A 21,346-nucleotide genomic window follows, 5' to 3' on the forward strand; every position below is an offset into this window, starting at 1 on the left:
ATATAAAATCAGCAAAGATTTAAAAAATTTGTAAAAATTATAACATATAAGTTCATTCGGGGGCTGTTTACACACTGCTAATAGTTCTTTTGCTTTTGTAATCTTGCAAATGCGATATATTGGATCAAGATACATATCGCGAGCTACCGTTACGTTAAAACTAGGGCATACAAGTAATAAATGCTCAGTGGTCTGGTCACCCCCTTGACATAGGGGACATAGTGAGGATTCTCCAGATGACCATCTTGATTTAAAGGATTGCACAGGCAAAATGCCTAGTCGTAACATTAAGATAGCCCTCCTCGCACTATGCGTAAGGGAAAACCCGATGTACGGCTGGATATGCTTGTACTCCAGTAGGTCTGAGAAAGATTTATAGGTTGATAACTTTTCACTATGTGCAAGATCAAGGTCGTAACTCAGTTTAGGGGTAAAACATTTCAGAAAGAGTTTCAATTGTGATACCGACCAGGTAAGTAGAATATCTGGACTAATTTTAGCCATTCGAAGTGCAACAGTCATGTTCCCTAGAAAAGTTTGTTTAGCAGCTTCAGCATCAAAAGTTTCATTTTTCAGCAGGGATCTTAGTGTTCCCTCCTTTGCGTGAAGGAGGTTGTAAGCCCACCTAATAACGTTGGCCACAGCCGTGGCATAAGAACTTGTTATGGAGAATTCTAGTCTTAAAACTTGAACTGGTATAGCAGCTGGGACCTTCATAATTCTTTTCAGGATTTTTCCTTCTTTACGATCCATGTAACCCCACTGCTTTATAGGGACATATTCCATAGCGTAAGATAGAACTGCAGGAATCTTTACTTTATATATTTTTAACAGTGAGGAAAAATGCCTGCTCCCAGTAGCACTATAAAGTCTTGATAGGGCTCCAGCATGTAAATCGGATTTCTTTATTAGATTATCTATATGTTTTGTATTTGTTAGGTTCTTTGAGAGAATCCTACCAAGATATATGTATTCGTCTACTTCATCTATCTTTTCTCCACCTAGCCTCCAGTTGTATTTAGCACTTGATTTCCTTCCAGAAAAAGCTACAATTTTTGTTTTCTTTATGTTTGGAATTAAGAAATTTTCTTTTGAGTATTTATACAGAGTGTCCAATGATTTTTGCAGACCAAATGGGGTAAGATCAAACATCACTATGTCGTCCGCGTAAAGCAACAAGTGTATTCTTTGTTTGCTAATTCTTGGGGGCAAACTCGATCCCAGTTGTAACTGGTATGGCAGGTCGCTGAGGTATAGAGAAAATAACATAGGGGCTAAGAGACATCCTTGCTTAAGACCATTAGCTGTGTTTATTGTTTTCGTTAAGCCTTTTTCGCCCCCCATTTGTACTTGACACCAAGTTTTGGTGTGGAGGCTTATTATAACCTGTAGCAGTTGTTCAGAGATGCCAAGACTCCTTAATTTGTTCCATAATGTGGGTCGATCGACTCGGTCAAACGCGGTAGAATAGTCAATGAATGCTGTATAAACAGTCTGGCTTTTCCGTGATACGTATTTATCGAGGATAACCTGGATGACTGCGATGTTATCTGTGACAGAGTGCTTAGGTCTAAAACCAGCTTGAAACATAGGTATTAGACCCAACGAAAAAGCCCAATTTTTCAAATGATATAATACTTCCGCAGCGAAAAAATGTCCGGAGGAATCCATCAATGCTATTTGACGATAGTTTCCTGCTACCATTTTGCTCCCTTTTTTGTGTATAGGGATAATAATGCTCCCCTGCCATGATTTTGGTACTTGTCCAGTGATCAAAATATGGTTGAAAAGTGGTGCTGACATAAGGCTCTATTCCTTGGGGTCTGCCTGCAGGACCTTGATCGATATTTGGTCGGGTCCGAAGGCACCTGTGCTTCTAGCTTTTCGGATATGAGCTTCTATCATTATAGCCGTTGTTTTGGGAATTGGTGGATTATGCTTTTCCTTTATTTTTTCTGCGCTATTTTCATCTAGTTTAACCATATTTGATTTATAGAGATCGGTCAAGTACATTTCCCAGTCATTAGGCGGGACCGGTACGGCTACTAGTTTCTTTTTTGTTCCGGTTAATTTAGCTATTAGGGACCAATATTTTCTCTGGTTGTATTCTTTTGCAGCTATTTGTATGTCGACCCAGTTGCGGTCTTGGAGAGTTTTTTTCTGACTTAGTTTCTGTGGTAAATAAATAATTAATTACCGGTACTATTTTTGAATACATTGAATAAAACAGATAGCTCAATAAATAAGAGACAGGATTCGAGGTATCTGAGTCTAACAGGCTTTAATCAGGCATAAGGGAAGGGACAGGAACGGGATAGCCTGCACGGAAATGGAATGGATGGCAGCTGCAATGCCTCATCGACAGTGCAGCATATATATAGTATAATACATTACATTACATTGCATACAATAGGCGTAGCAGTAGGCGTAAATCGTAGCAGTCGCGAAAGATAAGAACAAAATGGGTGTAACAAGAAGGCGTGTACATGGACATGTGATGTAGACGTCACAGAAGTGTCATAAATGGGGGGGAAACATGGAGGGGGCTACCTGAGCAGCTGGGACCTTTAACCTAGTGGTGCGCGCAAACGGGCAATGACGTGTGACTAGGGAGAACTGGGGGCTATGACTTCTACACTAGAAGAGGAGACTAAAGTCTACGGTGTCAGGACGACATGTACCTATGGCATATCTGGTATCTTGTGTTTGGAGTACATGTTGATAGAAACTAAAAGCTATCAGGGCAGAGGCTACTTGACACTAAGACTGGTGCATGCATGTATTCTTCGTGTAATGCGTGTGCTATGAATCTTCTATGAATATTAATACAGTAATTCTCTTGCATGGAGACATAAAGACTAGACTATAGCTGAAGCTGTTTATGCGGTTCAGTAGCTAAGGAATGCAAAGACGAGGAGCTGAACTGATAACTAGAAGCATAACATACTCTTGGCAGACAGGCAGGCAGAGCCAGGCCGGGCCGGGCACCGCGCGGCAGGAAGTAAGTGAAGGGTCAGGGATGCAGGTGGGGGCTGTATCACTCCTCGGAGTGGGTTCAGGAGACTGGAGCTTGAATCTGGCGTCCGGGCCTTTTTGAGGCCTAGAAACGGGGACAATTCAATGAATTAACGTGTACACTGTAAAACATGGCAACATAGGCCTAATACTCGTTGCTTTCACGAGAACTGGATACTGGCATACTAGAGTTGGACACAACTGTAATTGCGTCTTTAATCGATCATAGGGGGATACATATGCATATTAATCATGTACATATAACATAGGATGGGGAACACGTAGGGACATATAACATGGCATAATTTACTTTTCCACATTCCCTCCTTGTGCCCTACGTTTCCATCAGGAAACATCAATTTTCATGATACCATCTATCTGTTCATATAGCATCATTTGCTCGTCTCGAATTGTCTTGGAACGGGATTTTAGGACTAGGAATACAAGAGGTAGCACACATGCCGCAAATCGCAGGGCCACATTGTAAACAGAGGCAGCAACTGAATATGATCATTACTGCTATACCTATAAATGACAATACTTTCCATCCCCAGGCAGATATGATACTCCAGAGCCAACCGGACCATGTCCAGGTGCCTGGATCTTGGTGTAACTGATGGGCAATTTTATGAAGTCTGGTTATAGCTGAATATACAGACGGTGCGTTATTAGGAATGAAAATGCAGCAACTAGATCCGATGACTCTACAAGCTCCTCCTCTATCGGCCAGTATGACGTCAAGGACGAGACGATTTTGGAGCACGACAAATCTAATAGCAGATTGCTCTTCAGTTAAATTACCTAGAGCGGAAGTAGTCTCATTCACTACTGCTTCAAGGGTTCTGGTTAACCTACGTATTAACTTACTATTCTGGACCGGACCTATGAAGAAAAAGAAACCTTTATTGAAGTCTTGATATTGTTCTAGAGTAGTTTCAGTTTGATCGACAATTGGGGACTCAGTCTCCCTTCTATGTCTAACGTGTACTAGATGTGTGTCTCTGTGATAATCAGATGGGGCTAGAAAAACTGGTGGCAGTAGGAAGGCAATGTAACATGTTCCATCCCAATCGAGGGGCAGACGAACATATGCGGTCTGACCACAAACAAAATAAGAATGACGTGAGGCTTTGAAAATAGATTTCCCACTGTCACTATACTCGACCACAGTAGTACAATCACTATGTCCTACATGTGCGGAACCATTCTTTCTGACACATAATTCGCCTTTAACTGGTAGTACTGAAATAGCGGGCAAATCTGGAGTAGTATCGGACTGGACATTCAGGACCATGAAATTCGAGGAATAATTACCTAAATCATATACTTCATTTTCTAGATCTAATCCTGTTCTGTGGGGAAAACCTTCCTTGTCTGGGAAACATGTTCGATTCAAAAGGAACATATCATTTGAGGATGACGTTAACGTGGACCATGCTCCACACGAACCATTGTGTGAAAACGGATAAGGAAAAAGTGGCAGAACTCCCTTCGGTGTCTGGAAAGGGGGGAGTCGACCACACACCCAACAATTAGTGGCATTGCTGGTCTGGTGTGAATAGTGTAACATTCTGATAAATGTGTTATTACGCATAGCAAGACGATAGGATAACTCGTGAGGAGGCAGGTCACTAAATGTGTGCTCTACTGTAACATTAGAAAACATATGTACATGTGAAATAGGAAAACATAAATGTAACGCATAACTTATGCAGGTAACCATAAGACTCAAGAATAATAAAAAGAATAGGACGATAATACATCTCTTAGAGTTTTGACTAACTCTCTCACTGTGTGGGTCTATCTCATACATGTCAGGAACCTGTCTAACCGCTTCACCCGAGAGGGACTTAAACAATTAAACTGTCTGACTTGCTAGACCTCAACTTGGCTTTATACTCCTGCTGCGGAGTTTTCTCTAACAGGGGAAGTTTTAGAGTCTGTGTCTGGACAGTCCTTAAGAACGGGGCAGTCTTTGATAAATGTCTTTGGCCGTAATCCATGGAATTTCTTGATGTGGCTGGTATGCACCCAGCCTTTGCGTCCTTCGAGCTTGACTGCGGTCCTTGTTGTTAATAACACCAGCTGGGGCTCCTTCCAACGGGGCTCCAACGGATTTGAACGATCAAAATTTCTCACGAGGACGAAGTTGCCTGGTATGACTTCGTGCGTTTCACTTCGGTGTTGTCTGGAAATGTAGCGGCAACCTGTGAACGACAAGAGTGTAGGGCAGACATCAAGGAAGCTAGGTAATCTGTCAGCATATTACTGGAAACGTCTGTAATCTTTCTGGGCATAGGTGTACCCCACATGTTTGGAGGTCGGCCGAATACGACCTCGTACGGGGACAGACCTGATCTAGAGTGTGCAACCATTCTCATATAAAAAAGGGCAACTGGCAGTGCTACTAACCAATCTACACCTTTTTCTGTACATACTTTTGCAATGCGGATTTTCAAAGTCTGGTTATGTCTCTCTACTAGACCAGCTGCTTCGGGGTGCCGTACACAGTGGAACTTCCACTGGTACCCTAACAGAAGGGAAACTTGTTTCATGAGTTCAGATGAGAATGGCTGGCCGTTGTCTGAATACACGACCCTTGGTAAACCATAGCGGGGAAAATACTCACGAACCAACTGCCTGGCAGTGGTCGCGGCTGTGTAATCTGGAACTGGATATGCTTCTGTCCATCTGGACAAAGCGCATACAACTACGAGTACATACTTGAAACCTCGACATCGCTCCATCTGAATATAATCCATCTGGAGGACTTCAAAAGGGTGGTCAGGAGGATGGAATCCACCTTGTTCCACCGGGACACTTTTACCTGGATTGAACTGACAACAGATCATGCAGGTACGTACTTTCTGTTTGGCGGCTGCTCGTAAATGTTTGTTGAACCAAATGTTCTGGATACTGTCTAACATGGCCTTTTCTCCTAGGTGTACTGGACTATGTGCGGTATTAATAATTACTTGAACCATTGAGTCGGGGAGAAACCATGTGGCTTTTCCCTTCGTCAACCATCCTTGATCTGTCTGGACCCCTCCTTGTTCGGACCATTTCTTGATTTCATCAGAGGTAGCATGTGACTGGATATCTAGTACATCTTGTGTAGGGTCCTTAACTGTCATACAAGTAGTCTGTTCTGGAATGTGTGTCGGTGTCTTGTTAACTGGAATGTCTGGAGTCTGAGTTGTAAGCTTGGCTGTACGATCTGCCAGGTCGTTACCCTGGGAAATTATGTCAGTCACTTTCGTATGTGCTTTGCACTTCATAATGGCAATAGCTGTCGGTAAATGTATTGCATCTAACAGAGCTTGAATAAGGAGACCATGCTGAATCTTAGTTCCATGAGAAGTCATGAAACCTCTCTCTTGCCAGAGCACTCCAAAGTCGTGTACGACTCCGAATGCATAACGTGAATCTGTGTATATGTTAACTTTCAGGTTCTTGGCACGTATACAGGCTTGGGTCAGAGCAACTAGCTCTGCTGCTTGAGCGGACAGGGTATCAATACGGTGTGTTTCTATAACTTCGGTTTCAGTAGTCACTGCATACGCGGCTACTAGTTCTCCTGTACTTGTTCTCATACATGAACCATCCACATAAAGTGTCAGGTCAGGATCAGGTAATGCAATATCTGTCAAGTCTTGTCTTGGCTTTGTCATGATGTTAATAACTTCCACACAGTCATGTGTGGCAGGACTTGAAGTAACTGACGGTAACAGTGTAGCTGGATTTAAAACGTTGCAGCGTCTGATTTCTATGTGTGGCTGAAACAGTGTCAATTCATAACCTGTTAAACGTGCAATTGTCAAGTGCTGAGTCTGTGTTCGGTTTAAAAGAACTTCCACGGAGTGTGGAACTTGTACTGTCAGGGAATGTCCTAACACTATGGAATCACTCTGTCTGATAGCTAGAGCTGTGGCTGCAACTGACTTGAGGCACGCAGGCAGAGCCTGGGCTACTGGATCTAATGTGCTAGAAAAATAAGCACAGGGCTTGTATTGTCCTGCTTGATCTTGTGTGAGAACAGATAATGCAGTACCATCACGTTCAGTAACAAAAAGTGTAAAAGGCTTACTGTAGTTTGGTGTTGCTAGAACAGGTGCTTTACATAAAGCTTTCTTTAATTCATTAAAAACAAGTGTATGTTCCTGGGTCCAAGGGAGGACAGTCGATACGGCTGCCTCCTGTGTCGTTAACTGTATCAGTGGTTTGGCTAGAAATGCATACTGAGGAATCCATTGTCTACAGTAAGAGGTGAGGCCGATAAAAGCTCGTACCTCCTTCTGTGTCTTGGGCTGTGGAAGACGTGCTATTAACTGGATACGGTCAGGTGTCAACTGCCTACCCCTCTTGGACAGTAAGTGTCCCAAGTAGACCACTTGCTGGACACAGAACTGAAGCTTTGAAGGGGACACCTTGTGCCCCATCTCGGCCAGGAAATACAAGACTGTCAGTGACGCACGTTCGCAGTCACGTTCAGAACGGGCTGTGATCAGTAGATCATCGACATACTGGAGTAGGGCAGCGTCAGTTGGCATGTGAATATTATCTAGTTGTCTTTTAAGTGCTTGACTGTAAATGCTAGGACTTTCTGTGAAACCTTGAGGAGCTCGTGTAAATTTATAGCTTCTTCCATTTAAACAGAATCCGAAAAGAAACTGGCTGTCTGGATGAATGGGGACACTAAAGAATGCGTTCTTGAGATCAATTACAGTAAAGAACGTGGCTTCAGAATCAATGGCAGTCAAGAGTGAGGAAATATCTGGGACCACTGGGTACTGTGGTATGATACATTTATTGAGTTCTCGAAGGTCAATCACTAATCGATAAACTGGAGGTGCATTTGGATCAGTACGTTTCAGAATCGGAATGATAGGAGAATTACATACATTGGAGTCAGTTTCTACAACTACTCCTTGAACAATAAGTTCGTCAATAATTTTGGATAAGGCTGCTACAGCCTCAGGTGGCAATTTGTACTGTCTGATTCGTGGTAATACAACACCTTGTTTCAGAGTGACACGATAGGGTGTAATATGCATACAACCTACATCAGTTGGACCTTGCGCCCATAAATGCTGTGGTACATTCAATAATCTTGGATCAAAATCACGTAATACATAATGACCTTTAAAATCTCGCAGGAACAGTCTTACTCCCTCTGGGGAGCAACAAATTATGGCACCTAATTCTTTCAGTGTCTTAATGCCTAATACATTTTCTGGACATGACTTCGTAAGTAACAAATCAGTAGTTCGGGACAGTGGACCAACTTCTAGAGTAACTGGTTTCGATATTTCATTAACAATAGGCTTTCCTGAAAATCCAAGGGAAACATTTCTAGAGCCTGAGAGCGGAGCCCCTGGAACCTCGTCATGACTGATGGTAGTCCTACTTGCCCCTGTATCAATCAGAAACTTTCTGTCTTTCCCTAATACTTGACTATGTACAGGAATCTCGATGAGAGGCAAGCCAACCTCCCTCTCTAGGCTGTTTCATGAATACGGCTGATAATCTGGATACTCTGACTGTGCATACTGGTACATCTGTTGTGTAACGTGCTGTGTTGCAGCGATAGGCTGCGGTACTGTAACTGTCTGTTGTGCGTTCTGCGGTGGCTGGGAAGTCTGTGAAACTTGTTCTTGTCTAGGCGGACGCGGTCTCTCTTTAGTCTTACCAGTAGCTATGTTGTGTTTCAGAACTGCACATTCGTTTATAAAATGACCTGGCTGTTTACAATAATTGCATGTCCCTTTAACGGGAGTTGCAGGATGACTGGCTTGATTCGGACCCCTCTTCTGACTGTCTTGTGGAACAGACTGTGCAACTAATACTTTCATTTTCGTGTCTTTCATACGTCTTCTTTCATGTTCCTGCTCTTCCCTGATTCTGTTCTGGTGATACTGGAGCATCTGGAGCATTTGTGACGGAGTATTAGCTTGCCAAGAACTCTCGACTTTCAGTACTCGATTTTTAACTTGTGGACTTGAATTCTCGACTAGTTTGGTAACAAAAAGATGTGGATACGATTCACTACTTGTTTTCAGACCACTATTAATAATGAAACATTTCTCGAATCTAGAATAAAAGTCACTAGTATCTTCATCTTGTTTCTGTTTACAGGCTGAGATGGCATCCCAGTCTTCCTTTTTCGTGGCTAGTAATCTTGGCAAGACTTGTATTAACAGTTCGGGCAAAGCTTTAGCTTTATCCCCAAGACCGGTACCTGGTACTCGTGTGTTATCTTCGGCTTCTAATGCGGACCAATCTATCTTATTCTCTCCCACCTCCCATTCTTTTTCTTTAAGTTTTTCATATATGCCCGCAGGCAACAAGACCTTTAACATTTTAATGATATCAGGATACGTGTATTCTCCCATACGAAGCATGTCTTTTAGTTCACGGTGGAACCCTGCTGGATCTTTATCATGACAGGGAATTAATTTCTTCATCTCCAAAAGTTCTATTTTCGTGATGGGGGTGTAAACAAATACTCGTTCTAGAGCACCCCCCGTTGTCCTAACTGGATGTACTTCTCGTAACGGATTCTGTCTATCTATGTAGAATGACTTCCTTACTGGGGGTGGAACGGGAACAAAATGCGGAGTCAGGAACGTACTGTAATTGTGGCGCTGTTCTAGAATGACATTAATTAAATCGGTACCTAGACCTTTCCATCTGTACTGGAGTAACTCGTTCAATACATCATGTAAAGGACCTGGATCAGAATGCTGAACCTCATACAGTGTGATGAGGTGCTGGATCATATGATGAAGCAAAGCTTTGCATATTTTGCGGCTTGCCGAAGTCAAGAACCTCGTTTATGTGTAATACGGTAACAAGTGTATGTTCTACTAACATTTATGTTTAGTTTGGATAAGGATCGTGAAGCTTGCACATGTGTTTTACTAAAATAATTTACTCGAGTCATCTAAAATGGCCGCCGCTTGTATTTAGTTACTGCGCATGCGTCAGCCACACTCACGTGTCCTGACGCGTCTGCAGAAGTGGAGGGAAAGTTATGCGCATGCGTAATTCATAGCTGTGCTTATCATGTGGTACTGCTCGTGCCACTGCTCTTGTGACTGTGTCAATGTAGCTAACATTTAAATGCAATAGTTTTATTTCTTGATGATGAGTCAAAAGTACAAATCCTGTGATGTGTTTTCATAATGACATTATTATGTATTAATTTGTTTTTCGCTTACTTTTTATGTACCGCGGGGAATGGGGTTTGTCTGTGCCGGGAACCATCTTGGAGGTCTCTTCTGCGCCTGCGCGACTTGCCGAGGCCTAAACAGACCTTGACTGATGGAACGCAGCCAGTTGGCAGTGATGAGCAAGATGCTCCTGAGAACGACCCGAAAACTCGGCTGAACCAATCATATGTGCTCACAGAGCAACAATGTTAAAGTTGCCATTGTATTTCTGCACCAGTTCTCATGAGAACCCCAATCTAGTTAGGCGGTACCCTATTATGCAAATGTAGGCTTGAAACACTATGTCGTGATTGGTGTGTTACCCAAATCCTACCTTAGGACCAATCGAAATTAAGGGATTCTGACACTTTGCAACATTGGGGGGTGGTACACTGTCCCCAAACTGTATATCTACCCTGGGTTCACCTAGTGAACCGTCCGACTTGTCTGGTTTAGCTGACCTGTCACTGACCCAACGCACTCAATAGGTGACTGAAGATACAGAGCGCTGCGAAGCACTCTGTCCGAATTTGACCATAGACTGAGGTTCTACTGAACCTTAAAGTGCTGGTGAAGCACTTTACTGGGAGTTCGCTGACCCAATCGGGGTCTTGATCGATAACTGCAGAGCGGGTGGAGCGCAGGCGTTGCTTCCAAACTGCGGGTGCGGTCCTGTCCTGAGCGGTCCTGTCCTGAGGGTTTGCTGTCCTGTCCTGAGGGTCCTGTCCTGATTCCTATTCCGAGGGTATCCTGTCCTGTCCTGGGTGTCCATTCTGCACCTGCTGTCCTTTGAGGGGTATCCTTCCTTGAGGGTTTCCTGTCCTTAACTGACCCGTGGCCAGGGTTTGGTTTCCACACCATTCTAGGTAAATATTGCTCTGAAACTCTTAAAATCTTGCACCTTCTGAATTTCTAACTTTTGCTTTAATAAAGTTCATCATTGCATATGTTATATTTTCCATGCCTTTCCGCAACTATTGAAAGTCAATTACATATTTTTCATAAGTTTGTTCCTATGTCTTCTCATTTGATAGAGATTATATTTTGCATTGCAGTTTGTAATTTTCTGATATGGTCTAGAACTTCATTGCCTAGATTGTTCAAAGGCCCATTCACCTTAAGTGAAGCGTGTTACTCTTTATAGGCCCTCCTATAGTTATCCATGCATAAACTGTCCATGCTTAAACATTTCTGAGATTTTATAGTATTTTTCCCATCTACATACCATATTACATTTGAATGATTACCCTGTCATTATTTCTTCATGCCTATATAATTTACGTTATCTTGGTTATTGATTGCCTTATTTTACTGTACCTCATGCAAGAAAATAATGAACTTTAGATAAACATTTTAAAACTTCCAGTTGTCCGTGGTCATTTCAATAGTATTTTGAATGTTATTGGTTGGGTTTGTATTTTGCTGCCTTTTCTTTACAGCTAGCTCCCTGATTCATTGTGGTCATTAGGTACCCGCATCGGTGGATGGTAAGTCGGGTGCATTGAAAATTATTAGCAGGGAGAACACACACAAATTGGTAGAGCTCGTGAAGTCACCTGATCGATGTATATGGTGATTTGAAAGTATATGGGCCCTGAAGCCGGAAAACGGCGAAAACTATTGGTCGGGTGGCCTCGCGCGCTCTATCAGTTTTTCTGGTAGCTAGAGGATGGTTAGGGACTAGTTGAGAGTAAGGCAGGGATTAGTTGGACTAGTTGAGTCGGAAGCTGCTAGTATATTGATGCTGCTAGAAGAGCGGCTGTTCTAAGAGACCTGATCATTCTCTTGTGAATACGCTGCTGAAACTCATGAATTTTTGCATTGTTATTATTCTTGTTCTTATATTGTTATATGTACTAATCCATGCATTTGTAAACCGTATCGTTTCATGTTGTCCGAACTCCCCGGGGAATTGAAAGGGCAAGTGGTGAATAGAATCCATTGTCCTGAGGTCACAGGCTCGAGGAAAGTTAGGTGCAGGTTAGGATAACCGGGAAGCACTAACTAGGGTTTTTCTGAATACATGTGTGAATAAATGACAGTAACGGGGTTCATTGGCAAAATTCCCATAGTGGCGTAACCTTGTAAGGGTCACATCGGAAGAGTAGCAGGTTCCTCGGAGCTAACGTGAAAGCAGAGGGGTCCGCTGAGAAACCTTAAACTCGGAATATATCCCGGAAAGAAGTGGATGAGTTTAGGGGAATAACAGGTTCACCGATGCTAGAGTGAAGGGTAGGCGGAAGAGATCTGCCCGCAGCGAGTGAAAAGTAAATGGAAGTAGTTTACTTGCAGTAAAACAACTCTTTCTCTGTCTAGACACTTGAGCACTGTGGCGAATGTGTATTTGTTGTAAAATAACCAAGCACTGAGCACTTTAAAAGAAAGAAAGTTTCCGTTACCTTGTGAAGGGAGGGAGTCAGTCGCGAAGCGCCTCTGACGTCACTCTGTGCCGCGCTGGGATTGGTAGAAGCAGCGGGCGGGTAGCGGAGCTGGAATTGTAAAGGAGGGGTGAGCGCCGGAGCGTGGGAACTATCTCACGAAGGGGCCGCGCACCCATTGGCGGAGCTTATTTAGTGTCGCGCACCCATTGGTTGCACGAATTTCTGAAGCGCGTTCTGATTGGAGGTAGTTTGTAAACAAAGTTTAGCGCAGAAGTCGTATGTGGCACTCGCAGACTACAGGAACTCGACCTGATCCAAGGCACCTAGGGTTTGAAAGGGATCAGTGGAAGACTAATAGATACGATATTATGTACGGAACCAAGAGAAAAATGTCCCTTGTAAGTAAAGTGAAAAATTATTTTAAAACGGACAAACCGATTAAATCTAGGGAAGGTGTTCTTGTCCCACCACCTAATACTCCTGCCTCATTTATGATGTTTGACCGAGGGTACAATACCTGTGTGTGGTTGGAGAATTGGGTGAAGTACACAAAAGATGACGGAGTATTGGCTTTTCCGTTAGATGGTACTTTCAATGGAAGGATCTTATTTAATTTAAGAACCCGAATGAATGAACTGCATCCCAGGCCAAGACTAACACAGTATGAGGCATTAGAGGAATGGGAGATTGAGGCTTTTGAAAGAGAAAGACCCCGAATGGACAAGGGTTTGACCAAGTGGTACCCCAGGCAGAAACAGGAGTCCAGGGATAAAAGGATGAAACAGTGGAGGCAGAGCATGATTGTTGAGGGTCTGTTTCCCATGATGCCGGCATGTCATAACGTTGGAGCAGGTGAGAAAAGCACCGAAAAGTGTAAACATTGGGGGGGTCCGGGGGAATCAGATGATGAATTGATAGATGACATCTGTACCAGGAGTCCGCCACCTTATAATGAGAGAACCCGACCTTCCAGTGTAGGAGATGCTCCCCGACGCCACTTCCTCAAGGAAGAAGACAGATTCTTAGGAATGGGAGGGGGTGGTCAAGTATTGCCCTATCCTGAGAAACCCGAACCGGCGGAAACAAGGGATATATATCCCAAAGTGCCGCAAGCCAGGAAGAAAAATATTCAAGTACGAAAGTTTTTTTCCCCAGACCCTTGTATGAAAGCGAAGAGAAACCATCGAATTCAGGACTGCCTTTTGTTCAACCTCCATATGGGGAAGAGCGCAGGTCCTTTAACACTGGAACTTTATTTCCGAAACCAAATTATGGTGGGGGACCAAGTGAAACGCATCCTACTGCCCCGAGTTTTACTCCTCCCTTGACCCCACAGATATTACAGGACACGACTTTAAGAAGGATACTAGCGGAAAAAGAGCAAGAGGCTCTAGCTAGACAAAGGACAGAAATAATTCAGAAAATCTCCCAGTTAAATACCAGTCCTGAGGCATTGACTATTCCAGTAACTATTGGACCGGTGGTCCCGTTATACGGAAATGGTCAGGGAAATCCGATTACTCCAGTTATGACCCCAGTCATGGCAACCCCGAGACAGGAACCGATAATCATAGATGATCATTCCAGTGAGTGCGAGTCTGAAGTTGCGTTCTTGGACTTGCCAAACAAACCGACCGGAAAGGGAATGCAGCAGAGGTATAACCCTTTTAATGCGAAAGAGATTAAATTAGAATCAGCAACAGGCACTAGGAATGTCTCTCTGGTAACTCCAGATGAAATTGAGAGTTGGAGTCGTGAATTAGAGAAACAGACTCCGCAAACGAAACCTTTAGACCTCTACAAACTAAGGGTAGAAATAGAAGAATTAATGGCAGGAAATGTGGGGTTGGATCGATTGAACACTTACTCTGAAGAAGAATTGTCGTTCATATGTAAAAGCTTTACAAGGAACACCAGAGTGCTCCACGAAAAACTGAGCGAAACAGCAGTTAGTATGGGGGTAGATATCTCAAAATCCAAGCCCTTACAGAAACCGTACAGAGCAGACTTCTCAGACAAAGATATAGAGCACCTGAATGTGGCGGGAAAAAAGCTGCAGATTAAAGAATTAATGGGGGTACTGCAGAAATGGGGAGATGTGGAAAGATGGAGAAGCAGGTGGGCGAAAAAGAGGGAAGAGGTTCGCTCCCGACAAGTGACTCCTGAATTTGCTTTAAGGGAGGTAGAAAAACCTGAGCAGTTATGCCCCATGCGCGAAGTTCCAGGAGGGAAATATGTGCATGTCCCCTGGTCTAGGCAGGATATTGTGTCCTTCACGAACGATTTTCCAAAATTACGAGAGAAACCAGTTGACTGGTACAGGCAGGTGGAGAGGTTCGTGAAGGTACAGAAATGTCTGTGGAAAGACCTGGATGGGTTTTTCGACATTGTGGTTCCAGTAGATTTATGGACCCAGTGTAAAATAGCCATAGACTGGCCCAGTGAGGAGTACCCAAGAAATAAGGAAACAGGGGAGCCATCAAAGGATGTCATGCGAAAATATGAGCAGGTAATTCAGCATTTGAAAGAAAAGGTGCCCGCAAAGGAAACGGATTGGACAAAAATAGATAGAACAACACAGGAAAGGGACGAGACAGTGCACTCCTTCTATGAGAGGTTATTGCAGGTATTTAAAACATACAGTGGTATTGATAACATCGATTTGAAGGACATGACGCACTTTATTTACAGGTTTGTAAATGGTTTAAGACCTGAAATTTGCCAGTGGATAAAAGATAATAAAATCTGCTGGCATACAAAGAAAATGGATGAGGTCCTGCGGTACGCTAAGTACTGCGAGGACGAGATGGCAGAAAAGAAAAAGGCCCTTAAGGAAAAGGTGATGTGGGCTCAGGTGAAGCTCGCAGACCAGCAGGAAAAACAATTGAGTAACATGGTTAAAAATGCTGAGAACAAAAGTCCTGGGGGAGGGGGTGGAGGAAAGCCACGGCCAAAATTTAGCAGGGAAGAGGCTATGAAGAAATGTCCCTGCCATCAGTGCGGCGAAATTGGACACTGGCGTAACGAGTGTCCTCAATTAATGGATGATAATGCAAATACTCCTGATTTAAATCCACAGACGCAGAAAGAAAGGCCAAGAAAGACTCAACCCCAGGTAAAAACAGTTCAGGTGCCTCGAGCACCCAAGCAGGTATACAGGGGAAAGCAAGCAGAGGGTGAGGAGATAGAAGTTTGGGAAAGCGGTGAGAACAGAAATACAGCAACTTCGCAGTATCTGCTAAATGATACCTTCCTTTGTAATGATCAGGACTGACGGGGCCTGAGAGGGGAGGACGAGGAGTGCGTACTTGGCGCTTCCTTGCCGGTAGACCAGTCTGGACCATACATTGAAGGAAAGGTAGACGGAAATGATGTCACCTTTCTGTTGGACACTGGCGCTACCCGTTCTACTGTAAGAACAGTGGACGTTCCAAACCTACCCCTCTCGGGAGAAAATATCCAAGTAGTGGGTGTATCTAATCAATTGATTAGTACTCCTGTTACCGAACCAATGGAGATTTCAATTGGAAATTTTAAACAGATGCATAGATTTGTCGTCTGTGACACCAGTCCAGTGAATCTACTGGGTCGTGATTTGCTGTGCAAAATGAACTGTACCATCTTTTGCACACCAAAGGGTGTTGAAATACAGACCCCAGATGAAGATGGCATTTATAAACTATTGTTACTTAGACCTGACTCAGAAATTAAAAGATTGACCCTGCAGGACTTGCCCCAAGAACTCCAGGAAGCAGTAAAGCCAGAGGTGTGGGATTTCACTGGGAAGGATGTGGGGTTAATGAAAGATGTGGACCCCATACAGATAGCCATCAAGGACAATGCAGTATATCCTAACACTAGGCCCTACCGAATGAATGCTGAAGTGAAAGCAGGTGTCACTTTGGAAATTCAAAAATTATTAGAAGGAGACATCATACAGGAAGTAATGAGCAGCCCATGCAACTCACCGATTATGGGCATCAAGAAGCCTAGCGGCAAGTATAGGGTAGTGCAAGACCTGAGAAAGGTAAACAAAATTGTAGTTCCTTGCTGCCCTATTGTCCCGAACCCTGCAGTGATTCTGTACCAGATTCCTTGGGATGCTGAGTGGTTCACTGTGATTGATTTGTGTCATGCATTCTTTTCGATACCCCTGCACCCCGACAGCAAATTTCTTTTCTCATTTGCCTTCGAAGGTCACGTGTATTGCTGGAACAGGGTCCCTCAGGGGTATACAGAGAGCCCCTCTATCTTTAATCAGATCTTGAAAAAATGTCTAGAGACTTTGATCTTACCCGGGAACTCTGTCTTAGTGCAGTACATAGACGACCTTCTACTGGCGTCTAAAAGTCATAGGGACTGTGTAGTTGACACCATTGCCCTCCTAAATCATCTGTGTGAGAAAGGGCATAAAGTGGCCCCTGACAAACTACAGTTCTGTGCGAAATCAGTGAAATATCTAGGACACCAGATAGAAAAGGGTGTCAGAAAAGTCACATCAGAAAGAGTGAGAATAATTCAAAAGATGCAGTTGCCCCGTACTCAAAAAGATGTCAGAATGTTCCTGGGTGTACTAGGCTACTGTAGGCAGTGGATTCTGGGATTTGCAGCCTTAGCCAGGCCTTTGATAAAAATGACCACGAGAGGAATGCCAGATATTGTAGAGTGGGACGATGAAAGCCTAATGGCTTTCACAAGACTGAAAAACTGTCTGTGTACAGCCCCTGCGCTGGGAATGCCTGATTATTCCAAAGAATTTGCCTTATTCTGTGACACTCGCGATAATTGCGCATTGTCAGTCCTGACTCAAGAACATGGCACGACCAGAAGGCCTGTGGCCTATTTCTCTGCCACTTTGGACCCAGTAGCTGCTGGGTTACCAGGCTGTCTGAAAGCAGTAGCTGCTACTTGTGCAAGTTTGGAACAGAGCGAGTCCATTGTCATGGGACATCCTGTGACTGTGTATGTTTCGCATGGAGTAGTAATTCTATTGACCAGAACTAAAACGCAGTATCTCACCCCTAGTCGGCTGACTAAATACGAGAGGATTCTTGTGGGAGCAGCAAATGTAAGCATTGTCAGGTGCGGTATTCTGAACCCTGCCACTTTGCTCCCCGACCCCTTGGAAATGGAAGGTGGGGATGATGATGAACATGACTGCATTGACCTGACAGAGTTCAGTACTAAACCACGCCCAGACATAAAAGAAACGCCATTGCCTGAACATGATAAAGAACTATTTGTGGATGGTTCCTGTCTAAGACATGAACTAGGAGGCCTGAGTGCTGCTTATGCAGTAGTCTCTTTTACAAAAATTGAAGAAGCAGGTTACCTATATAGCATCAAGTCTGCATAAGTAGCCGAATTGATTGCTATGATAAAAGCTTGCAAAATTGGGAAGGACTTACGCATAACAGTGTATACTGACAGTCAGTACTGTTATGGAGTTGTGCATGACTTTGGCCAATTATGGCTACAGAGGGAATTCATGACTTCCTCAGGTACTCCCATTCGGAATGCAAAGGTTGTTCATGACCTTTTAGAGGCCATCCAGTTGCCCAAAGAACTGGCAGTGGTAAAATGTGCTGCTCATAAAAAGAGCATGGACAAAGTATCACTGGGAAACGATTATGCTGATCGAGTGGCCCAATGGTGCGCCAAAGATCGGTATATTGTAAATCCAAAACGAGGGGGGCCAGGAACCAGCTGCCAGCTTCAGGTGTTTGAAGAAGTACCTACATGGGATGAAGTGAGAGAGTGGCAGGAATCGGCTCCTTGGCAAGAAAGAGAGAAATGGAAGGAGGATGGGTGTAGACCGAGACGTGTGGATGGTGTGATTTTGGGCCCAACTGGTATGCCTGTGTTACCCCGACACTTGCTTGGCACAATGGCAAGATTATACACGAAGGATCACACATTGGTAGGGATGCCATGATTCTGGTATTTCAACAGACTTGGTACAGTAAAAAGTTCAGGAAGGTAGCAGAGTCCCTCTGCCAGAGGTGCCTGTCATGTCAACAGATGAACCCAGGCAAGAGGACAATGGTTGAACTGAGCAAAATTGGGAGATCAGGGGGTCCCTTTATAAAAATACAGACTGATTTCATCACCATGCCCCGTTGTGAAGGAAAGCGATATGTCCTTGTCATTGTGTGCGTATTCTCGAAATGGGTAGAAGCTTACCCTACTCCCAAAAGTGACGCACTGACAGTAGCGAAGTGTTTACTAAAAGAACTGATACCTAGATTCGGAATACCATACATTATTGAATCAGATAAGGGTGGACATTTCCAGAATGAAATACTGGCTGAACTCTGTAAGGCCTTTGGAATAAGGCAGAAACTGCATTGTGCATACCACCCAGAGGCTTCTGGAATAGTGGAACAAGTAAATGGAACTATCAAAAACAGGCTAGCAAAGCTGACAAATGCTACTGGCATGACCTGGGTGAAGGCCCTGCCCCTGGTCCTGATGGGACTGAGAAGTGTTCCTGACCGCAAGACAGGCCTAAGTTCCCATGAAATCATTATGGGAAGAGTAATGAGACAAGCATGGGTGCCAGTAAGCAAACTGTTGAGTATTACTGATGATTTGGTGCTTGAATACTGCAGAAGATTGGGTGACCAAGTGCGTTCTATCTCTCGCCAGATTGGAGACGACGGCATCCTCAATCCAACGACTCCTCTCCACAGCCTGGTTCCAGGAGACTGGGTCAAAATAAAGAAGCACACTCGATCAAGCTGTCTGGCACCAAGGTGGGGAAAGAAACGCCAAGTAATCCTGGTAACAACCACTGCAGTGAAGGTCGCAGGTGTTCCCCAGTGGATCCACGCTGGACACACCCAGAAGGTATTACCAGACAAAGAATTTGCAGAAGAAGGGCAACCAGCAGAGGACCCTGCAGGAGCCAGTCCAGAAGCAGCTGACAACGAGCAGCCCAGCACCAGTCAGGCTACAGGAACAGCAGACGTTGGCCCAGGAGTAGTTGACTACGAACTGCCAAGAATCCAGCCTGCTGAAGAGGTCCAGGAAACTGAGCCAGGAGTAGCTGAAGACGAGCTGCCAAGCATATGGCCAGAAGAATGGATACCGATGATTGATCTGACCGAAGATCCCATCAGAACAAGAGAACGACTGTGTGAAGGTAGAGAGTGGATTAGCCAGGAAAAGCAAGGCACAGGCGAAGAACCTCAGCCGCTTGAGATTCACATCAAAACTGAGGAAGGAGAAGGTCAGACAGGGACAGAACAGGTGTTCGATACACCACCGCTAACACCTGATGCAGATAAGGGAGAGACTAGAAATGGAGTGATAGTTCGAGCAGAAGAAAATCAAGAGATCGAAGTGCTTGAACAGGATCAGAGAGGGTTAGAAGAACGGGTTCAGGAAACAGAAACAGAAACAGAGACAATCGAAAGCCAAAAACAAAATATTCCTGAACAAGGCCAGATTAGCAACCAGGCAGAAGAATTTGATGCTAGCCCGGGAACTAGCCAAATAGGGGAAGTAGAAGAAGAAAGTGGAGAAGAATTGCCACAAGCTAAAGAGAACAAGAGAATAAGAGAAGAAGGTGAAGTCCAAGTACCAACTAAGAGACTAAAGAAAAGAAACAACCTTGAGCCTAGGTTCATAAAGAGACTAAGGCTAAGGATAAAGACGGTGGAAGAGAAACGTGCAGAAGCAAGGAGAAGTGCACGGATAGCAGAGCAAGAAGAAAACTCTAGCAAAAGAAGGAGTGAACGATTAAAAAGACAAAACAAGAAATACAAGTCTCCTGAATGGACACTGGTTTTGGAAGAACTTGAAGATCTTGATATAACTGACGTGAGCGACGGAGAGCCCGTCCCTGAGTACTCAGCTGAAGAAGAAGACGAACCACCGTGAATTTGCACAAAGTAAGCTAGTTGTGTAAAGCCAAAAAGAGGGGTTGAGAAACTCCTTCTGAGCCAAAATGTCTGATTCAACAGTGAATGGTAGACCTAGTTGCAGCCGTTTTAAGACGTGTTGCAAGGTGTGTATATGTAGTGTAGTAGTACTGATAGTTATCTGGATAGGACTAACAATTTTCATTCCCTTTGCTGTAAGTAAAGATACTAACATTGTCCCTACTGAAGTTGTAAATACTGACAGTGAGGAGCTAACAACACAGAGTGTAGCAAGACATGAAAGAGCCCTGAGACAAACAAAACAAAACTTAGAAGCATCAGATGAGGGAGGACTACATTATCATGGAGTTAAGAACAAGACACACTTAAATGTTTTCGCAAACTTGTTAATACACTATGTAGAGACTATGGAAATTGAAGATTGCTATGTCTGCATGAAGCTACCTACTTCTGTGGCTGAAGGCGTGACATACCATCACCTGCCATTGACATATGGAATCTCCTGTAGCATTTTAGCTAGTTTATTTTACAAAAGAGGACCGTTACAGTACTATTACTCTAACAATGACGTGATCTTTTCTGAACTTCCTATACGTGGGAACTTGAATCCTGTACATACCAAAAGTGACACCATAAGATATATGGGAGACTACTTTCTGACTATAGGTAACATTGACATAGCAGACGCACACAGAGATAACTTGACTTGTTCTTTGCGTGAGCAGGAAAAGATGTTCCTGAACATGGCAGAGAAAAGAAGAATTAAAATTCAAAAGAAGGCTAATGATGAAAGTCAGAAAAAGCCAAAGTGGGCAGAGAACATGGAAGGCACCTCATCTGGTGGAGCGGGTCC

Source organism: Lissotriton helveticus, chromosome 11 (assembly GCF_964261635.1).
Source record: "Lissotriton helveticus chromosome 11, aLisHel1.1, whole genome shotgun sequence".
Taxonomy (NCBI): domain Eukaryota; kingdom Metazoa; phylum Chordata; class Amphibia; order Caudata; family Salamandridae; genus Lissotriton; species Lissotriton helveticus.